General features: G+C 37.0%; 1 long non-coding RNA gene across 1 annotated transcript; it reads left to right on the top strand.

Annotated features, from left to right (window-relative positions):
• The first annotated feature begins 57 nt into the window (after nucleotides 1–57).
• LOC310640273 lies at nucleotides 58–8337 on the top strand. Its single transcript, XR_014492513.1, has 3 exons — nucleotides 58–319; nucleotides 4788–5044; nucleotides 8249–8337. It is a non-coding gene; the product is annotated as an uncharacterized lncRNA (long non-coding RNA).
• Nucleotides 8338–9181: the final 844 nt, after the last annotated feature.

The raw sequence follows: 9181 nt of genomic DNA, 5'->3' as shown, positions 1-9181 counted from the left end.
TACATAGCACTCAGCGGCATTCCATATATTTTTTTTATTTTTGTCAGTAGTGTTACATCACCTGTATACTTAAATCCTTCCTTGGCATATCTAGTGGAAATTTTCCCAGAGGTTGGTGTGAAAAACAGGGAGCAGTGGGTGAAGTGTATGAAAGGAATTCAGCAAAGTAGTAATGGAGAGGACAAACGCGGCGAGAGTAATGGCAACCGAGCAACCAGATAGGAGAAGACCTATCTGTGCCTTCCAACATACATTATCCCAAAGAGACTGGTGATCACATCTATAAAAGGTCATCTAGTTGCCATCTCCAAGATAATGGGTGAGAAAGCATTACAGAATTATATATACCTTAGAACTGGTTAGTTTCCTTTGTAGAAGAGCATTGTGAAAAATCAGGAGTTGATAGCACCTTTCCTGAAACATTGAAAAGCATATCCTTTTGTGAGTTGTTACTTCATCTATGTATGTGAGTGGCTAGACTAATGTGGGATTAAAATTACAGTGAGTTGAAAGAGGGGAGAAAAAAGAGGAAGATTGTGCAAATTTACATGTGAGATAGATTACAACTGTGTACTGATAAAGTGTTAACCCATTGTGTTTGTTGAGACCTTGAAATACAATCTATATCTGTGTGCTTTGCATTAAAATACATTTTTAAAAGAGCTCCATTGCAGAAAAAGATTAAGAATCTGTTTTAAAGAGCTTATGTAAGACCTATAGTTGATGCTTTACTGATGAAGTCTAGGTGAGAGAGTAATTTCATAGGGTTACTTTGAAGGCCTTAATATTTTGCCATTACTTCTTTTCCTTCCCTTTCCAACTGCTAGTTTGCATCAGATTCTGATTATTTTCACATTTTTGAACTGCCTATCTCCCTCCAGAGATGGCCATTATAGAAAAAGTGCACAGTACTATATCCCTTAAGCTTGTCTGTTTAAAAACATGGTTGGCATGGTGGATGTGGCCACAAAACACCACTTAGAAAATAATCTGATGAAATTGCTCTCTGCCGTTCTGTTTTATAAGTAGTTCTCTAACCCAGGAGTCCCCAACCCCCAGTCTGTGGACCAGTAACAGGCCGCGGCATGCCAGCAACCGGTCCACACAAACAAGCAAAGCCCCATCTGTGAGATGCAGGCAGCACACAAAACCATGCACCCTCTGGTCCATGGAAAAAACCTCTCTCCAAGGAACCAGTCCCTGGTGCCCCAAAGGTTGGGGACCTCTGCTCCAACCAATATGTGTTTATTTCCAATTATCTATAACCAAGTCTTTCTGGAACTGTGGCTCCCAAAAATATAGAAAGAATTAAAAAGGCAGCCCTCCCCGAAAATATTTGTTGAAATAATGTCTTTAAAAATCTGTTATTTTATGACAGTGTTACATTAGAGACCTTTGATGATGCTTATGAGCTGTCACATAAGAAATGAGAGACTGGGATTCCCACAGACTATGCTGTGGAAAACATTGGCTGTGTTTACACAACATATTTATCCATGCTTAACTGATCATGATTTATTTAATTGGCACACTTTTCTGCATTTGTATCACACATTGAAAAATAGCCACACAGCTTTGTTTCACACACTATCCTAGTTTAAAATATTTGTTGGCTACTTTCTAGCCAGGGGTTTTTCAAACAACCATAGGATGAAAACAGCCAACTTGTTGTTATCTCTGTTTTTCTCAGAGTTGTTGTAGGATAACTGTATCCATTTAGGAAAAAAAATGAATTAATATATACATGAAATACTATGTTTAAAATTTGTACCAATTTATTTGTATTAGATTTGAAGGTTGAAATATATGAAGTAAATAGCATAAAGTCCCAGATTTCTGAGTCTGTTTCCATAGATTCAGCAATTGTCCATAAAGATTATCTGTACTGTGGACATTTTTAATACCAGTGTAGAAGTAGATTCTCTTATTGAAATAAAACTTAATCCTTTTTTTACTGTTTTGTGTGCAAGATTACTAGGAAAAAAATAAAATATCAACATCCATTTTAAGGCCCAGAAATAGTGATAAACTTTCTTAATTTAATATTCATATAACTCCTTGCTATATATCTCTAATAGCATATAACTGAAATAAGGGCTCATCCTTATGTTTCCCTAACAGAGGTACAGGCATGCCTTGAAAACTGGTTTTAAATGTCTTTCCCTCATGATACAGTCTTAAAAAAAAATCTTCTGTAGCCCACAGCTGAGGCAACTTTGTCATCGTCAGCTATTCCAGAATAAAATGCTTTTCCTCTCCCAACATATTTTTCCCATGAACATGATCTAGTATGCTTCATTGGGAATAATGGTTGATGATGCAGTCAGAAGTTGGAATCTTCTCATCTCTATTTGGTCACCTTTGGCTTCTTTGGCCATACCCCCCCCTTTCAGGTCACTAGGCACTTCTGTCCATGGCCAATGGACATCTGTGGAGACAGGCAGCCACTAATGCTTTCCAAAGCACTTGCCAGTTCTGTATATATTAAGACACAATATTAGAAGCTTTTTTAAAAAAAACAACAACCAGGTTTAATAGTTTTGCACTTCAAAACAAGAGTCTTCCTCTCTTGAAAAAAACTAGTTCTCTACTGCATGGAAAGTCAATTTAAACTGGGAAAGAAAGCTGAGTTCTGGATGCCATGTGTTGCTAGTTCCACAACCAATGGGTACATTTCACGTTTTCACTGTTTCTGCCTGACAAAATGTTTTGCCTGGAAGTACTTCTTTTACTGCATGTGGCAGGAAAGTACCATTTTGTCTCTTTTAGAGCTATCGCTGGATGTTGCCAGCCACAACCACTGGGTGCCCATCTTGTTACTTCTTTGTAGCACCAAGCATTGTCATTTACCTTCATACCTCTTCAATATAATAATAAGTCACAGGGAAAAAACCAGAGCATCGGGTGAACAAAGAGGGAGTACTGCCAAAAATCTTTATAACCCCTCATCCATAACTCTGACCAGGGTATCCACTTCTGTTTTCAAAGATTGGTGCTAAACTGATGACACCACCCTAGCCTAAATAAGTGGCACAGAGAACCTCTGAAAGATGGCTAACTCCCCCCCCCCCATCCCAGGCTCCAACTACATTCGCCCAACTTTGCCCCCATGCAAGTTAGGGTGACTGAGTAGTGGCTGTTCTCCTGTGGCCAGTGATGCTCAGTGGGAGGAAAAACTAAGCCAGGATAATTCCCCAATTGTTTTTCTTAACATATCCCACGTTAAAACTAAGAAGAATACTGATGATGCAGTTCCTGAGATGGAATAAGGTGCAGCAGTAGGGGGCATTGTGATTTGTGCTTGTATGTTTTTCTGCTGACTCAGACTGGAGGATAGCACGTTAACATGGATATTTGACTGAGCTCTTAGTAATTGCAGAGACTACTAATGCTATATGCACCAATTGAGGGGTAAGCCTCACTGAACTTAAAGTACTTTAACTTCTGTGTAATACAAGTAGATTGCAATTCCCTTGATAAAGTTATGCCTGTGTGAAACCATGTCCTGCACTATATAGATGAGCCCAGAAACTTTTTTGTGCCAATAAAAGTATTAATAAATCATGGCTTTGGGCACTATAACCTTAAAAAAAAGCAAAACACTATACAATAAATGCCAGAGGCATTGACCCTATCAAACAATGCTGCGATAGCTAAGTCATGAAGCTATGAACAAGTCTCTATAATTCTTTTCCTAAACCCCAAAGCATAGTTACACAAATATTTTTAAATAGGAAAAAAGCTGCAAGAACTTGTCCAGGCAGTCAGTAGGAGTCAAAAACTAAGCTGAAGATACTTACGCACAAAGTGCATACTTACAAAACATGCAAGTTCTTGGTGGAAGAGAGAAAGTTATCAGAAAGATCCATGTTTGAAATCCTGGGGCAAGGTAGAACAGATGCATTGGTTCCTATGTGGGTAGGGGGATACTGCAGCAGCAGCAGCAATTCTTCTCTGTTTAACCCCTTTTTGGTTCCTGAAGGAAATCTTCAAAAAACTGGATCAAATAATCTTTCTTTTGCTTGGGCAAATTATTGATCCTTTGTAGATGCGTGTAACAATGACTATTATTCAATGCCCCCCCTCCAACTCTATGAACAGTCTCTGAGGGCACAAAAGACAATGGAAGTTAAGAAAGGGATTGGTTTTAAATGGATAAGGTAGAAAGCAATATTTTAAATTGTGTTAACACTTGTATTTTGACGTTTTTCTTCATCTCACTATGGAAAGAATGAATGTACAAAAGAGCATTGAATAAAAAGAATGAGATTTCTCATGTGTATCCCACCCAACTGGAGTACTAGTCCGTGATAAATATTTGCAGCACTGTTTATCTATATGTAGGAAATGCTACCATGTTATTCTCATGGAAAATTATTTCACTTGTGACTTGTTAGGATTAATTGTGGACAACCCAAAACTCAATATAAGTTGGATGGTTCAGATAAAATTGAATTTAAATTATCGTACTTTGAGATACTTTTGCAAATAATGAACAAGGCTTTCAATTTTCTGCGATGTTTGAGGATGCAGAGATAGATTGTAATTCAGAGTGGTCTAAAAGAACTGTAGATTTGGAGGTAGAGAAAATGTGATTTTTCTTGGTTAATGAGTTATTTTCCCAGGCTATTCAAAGTGATTTTCCCCATCCTAATAATGTATTTTGTAATGCTTTGTCAACCATGCTTTATTCTGAGTCTTCTGTACCTTCTGTTAAATTTTAAAATAACACTTGTTTTATATTTGCCCACCACTTTCTATCTGCTTTATTCTCATTTATTATTTAGGGTGTGGGTTCAACCACACTGAACTAAGTGCTTTTCACAAATGGGAAGATAATGAGTGAAGAGTGCAACCACTGAGGGTTTGGGAAAAGAAGAAGCAAAGTACAGAGAGAGTTGTTAGAAGAATAATTTGGGCTTCCAACTCGTTCAAACTCGAGCCAGGCTTGCACAAGAATAAATAAAAATGAGATCCAGACATGTGAAGAAAGAAAAATAGTATTTATTCCTAAAAGCAAAACTGCAGGCTGCAGAGAAACGGGGTACACTGCCAAACTTTTATAAGGGGAGCTTGTCCAGGGTGTGGAAATGTCTATGTGCTGAGGGCGCTCTCTCTCTCTGTGTGTGTGTGTGTGTGTGTGTGTGTGAACATACAGTTCTGCTGGGAGACTTAATTAATTTGTGTTTGCAGACTTTATCTTTTGATATGTGGATTAGGTCTGGGTAACTTATTTTGGAGTTTGAGCAAGTTTGCTAATTTGATTAACTTGGAGACACTTGATTCTCAGACTATTATGGATTCTGTTAATATTTTAAGGGAAGATAGAAACAGTATAAAGAATAAAATATATTTGGATATAAAACTTCTCACAGAGGTCAAGAAAAAATGTCTAGAAAAAATTGTGGTGGTGATGTTTACCTTAAAAATTTCTCCTGAAAAGGTCACCATTCGAACTATAGAGGCCTAATTTGCCAGTTAACCAAACAGAAAGAGGGAAGATTCTGGCCACATTTTATTTTCTGTCAAATTCCCATTTTATAAGTGTGACAAATTTAAGTTGTTCTTGATTGTACCAGTGTTAAACTAGCATTTTCTCCCTTGAATTGAAAGTATCCAACAACAGTCGTGTGTAAAATCTGCTATGCTTCATCACACATTATTTTGAAGATTAAACGGTTGGTTTAATCTCTACTGCTACAGAAGGTAGCAAACAAAAGTAATCAAGTAACATGTGTTATTTTATTTCTATGATTTATATGGCTGCCCAATTCACAGAAAAGCCTTTTTGAATCAGTGAACTTTTCCATTCCATTCCTGGCTAGCTTAAGAGACAAATGTTTATTCAGCGTTTGCAAATGTGTCTGTCCTAAGCATTGCTGATTCACACTGCTCCAACATTTACAATAACTGTTGCATTATAGATGTTGTGAGTTGCCACACATTTTCTTAAGCATCCTTAACTGCACATTTTGATTACAAATTCAAGTACAGTATTAATACTGAGGCATATTCATAGTTAATATTTTACATTGCTGTGGTAGTTATTTTTGTTTGACTATCTTGCCTTGCTTTGAAGAAGAATAAAATTATAGGATCCGATTTTAGCCTATTAGTGTTTGAACACTATTTGTTCATTAAGTCTGGCTGCTTGTGATTCTTCTTTGCTATGCTATTTCTTTTTATTGCGAATTATTTACAATGAAATAAATTTGATCTCGAAAGATTTCTGATGGATGAGAGATCACATTTTTGTTTCTTTCACACAAAAAAAACTATATTAGTTGTAAAGAATTGTAAATAATTCTGATTTTTTTACACTTAGTCAAGCAGACACTTCAGCATACGTTTTCCGGCTGCTTTCATGCCATTAAAGAAAACTCTATCATGTAATTCTTTCTGTTTATAAGAGACAGTTCATCTGATTTATGTATATTTTGCTTATAAGCCTGATTTCTAAATATTAATAGGATTTACTCTTAAGCCACCATGAAGTAGTTGCAGTTTTTTTCTTTCTGTTCGATTGTGTCTGATCTTAGAGACTGCCTGAATAAGCCATTGCGATGTTCTAGACAAGGTTTTTCAGAAGTGGTTTGCTATTGGGCTGAGAAAAAGTGACTAACCCAATGCTACACAGCTGGCTTTGTCCCAGAGGTGGAACTAGAGCTCACAGGCCCCCAGTTTCTAGCTTAATGCCTTAACCAAACTGGCTCTCTCAGCTGCAATACTACCATGTGAAACGGCTTTTGTCCATAAAAATTAATAAGCATAATGCTAACAACAAAATCCTAAGGGAAAAAAACTTACTTATATTAAAAGACTAGGGGGAAAAAAATCCCACTAGCTCAGACATGTCAAACACAAGGCCCGGGGGCCGGATCCGGCCCGCGAAGTGGTTTCATGTGGCCCGCGAAGCCATCCTGGAAACAGTGAGGGAACGGCTCCCACTGCCTTGGCCCTGGCCCAGAGACCCTCCTTCTGCCAGAGACCCTCAGATCTGTCCCACTCCTACCCAGGTTCCCGTAGGCACCCTTGATGCGAATGATGTAGAGTTGGCCATGCCCACCCAGTAGGCTATACGCACTCTAGCCACGCCCACCCAGTAGGCCACGCCCACCCTGGCCATACCCACCCTGCCCCTTGAGGGCAACCGCAATGCTGATGCGGCCCTCAATGAAATTGAGTTTGACACCCCTGCACTAGCTGCTGCATAAAAGCAAATGCACTGACAAGGTGGTCGCTTTCATTTTTCTTAGCTTTAAGGACAGATGTTCAAACTCCATTTTTTCCACTATAATTCTTCTTTCACACCATGTTGATCTCAGTTTTTGTCATTAGACTAATAGGTAGAAATCTTAATTGTAGCTGAATTAGAACATTTTCAGATATAGGTTTTCTTATAAAGATTAAGGTCTGCTCCTGGTGAAGAAGATATTTGGTAAAAACAATGCTATGTTTTAACAGCCTTCGTTTATGGGGCAGTATTGCTTTAATGATCACGCTGGCTTGCATTATTTATTTATCAAACTCGCATGTTGTCCAACTCGTCAAAGGTGACTTTGGCAGCTTACGGACACTGAATAAAATGGAGTATAAAACATTAAAACAACAAACAAAGATCTAAAATTTAAAAATTCAATGAAAGTAAAACTAAACAATATGGAGGGGAAGGGAGCAAAGAGCTTACAGGAGGAGGTGGGGTATTCTCTACTCAATAAACCACCTCCATAATATTTTAATTTCATTAACACCCCCAAATTATCCAGGACACAGATGTTATCTCCAATATCTTCCTTATAAAATCAAACATCGAACATGACTTTATAAAAACTAAACATGACTAAACTGCTAGAGGTCCATTCAAACAATTAGACTCCATGCTAAAACAAGGCACGCTTTCTTTCTTTCTTTCTTTCTTTCTTTCTTTCTTTCTTTCTTTCTTTCTTTCTTTCTTTCTTCTTTCTTTCTTTCTTTCTTTCTTTCTTTCTTTCTTTCTTTCTTTCTCTCTCTCTCTCTCTCTCTCTTTTTCTCTCTCTCTCTCTCTCTTTCTTTCTTTCTTTCTTATTGGGACTTATATGCCGCCCTATCTCCCGAAGGACTCAGGGCAGCTAACAACAATAACATACAATAAATACAGAAGTTAAGATAAAATTAAAATTAAAGGCCTCTGTACAATAAATTAAAATTAAAATAAATTAAAAATTGGAGTTAAAAATTAAAAACATAATTAAAATCCCTGTCAGTCCAGGTCAGCCAGGTGGAAAAGGAGTGTTTTGAGGCTACGGCGAAAGGACTGGAGATCTGGGGCCATCCAAAGCTCATGGGGGAGCTGGTTCCACAGGGTCCCAATTGAAGAAAGAGTGTGCACTTGTGAAGCACCAGCCATTGAAGACCCTGGACAAATTCTTGTTGACTGCAATTTATACTCTGTGGAAAAGACTGCTTATTTTAGACCTTTATTTAAGAATTAAAAATATTCGGGCAACTAGGAGAAACAGTCTTACTTGTTGTTAAGTTTGCACTCTTCATTTCAAAGGCCATCTCAAAGAGGACAAAACACCTTTATCAGGTTGGCATTAACTGTAGGAGTGACTATCAAGAAGTGTTTTTTTTTCTTTTTATCAGTTTGCATTTTTGTATCAGTTTTATATATTTGATATACTCAATTGACAACTAATGAAAGTTTTATTTCACCCTAAACTACTTTATCTTACCCTTCTATCTTTATATTGCATACTATATTTTGTTCTATTTTTATCTCACCATAGTATTTTATCTAACTTCACCGTCTTATCTCATTTATTTTACTGTGGCTGATGCTCATGTTTGATATGGTCAATTGACTAAATAAAGTATCATATTGACTAAACTGCCTGAATCTGATTCATCACATTTTATATCACATAAACATTTTGCATGGCATTATTAAGTTTCGAATGAAATGTAAAGTTATTTGAATAAAAAGCCTGTTCATATTCTGAAGTGTTCTTATATACTCTGGACCATTTTAAATGTAAGGCCAGTATTTTTGCTCTAAGAAAAACTAGGAGTTAATACTGTATAACAATTTTAAAATCAAGGCCACATTCTAATTTAAGAAGTTTGTTGCTAGTCAGTTATATAAATAAAAACATTGCAGTTAAATTTTCCTCTATTTTCATGACCGGTTGCATTAAAATGC

The sequence above is a fragment of the Vipera ursinii genome (assembly GCF_947247035.1).
Source record: "Vipera ursinii genome assembly, chromosome: 4".
NCBI lineage: Eukaryota > Metazoa > Chordata > Lepidosauria > Squamata > Viperidae > Vipera > Vipera ursinii.
This window is presented reverse-complemented; position numbering and strand designations above follow the sequence as displayed.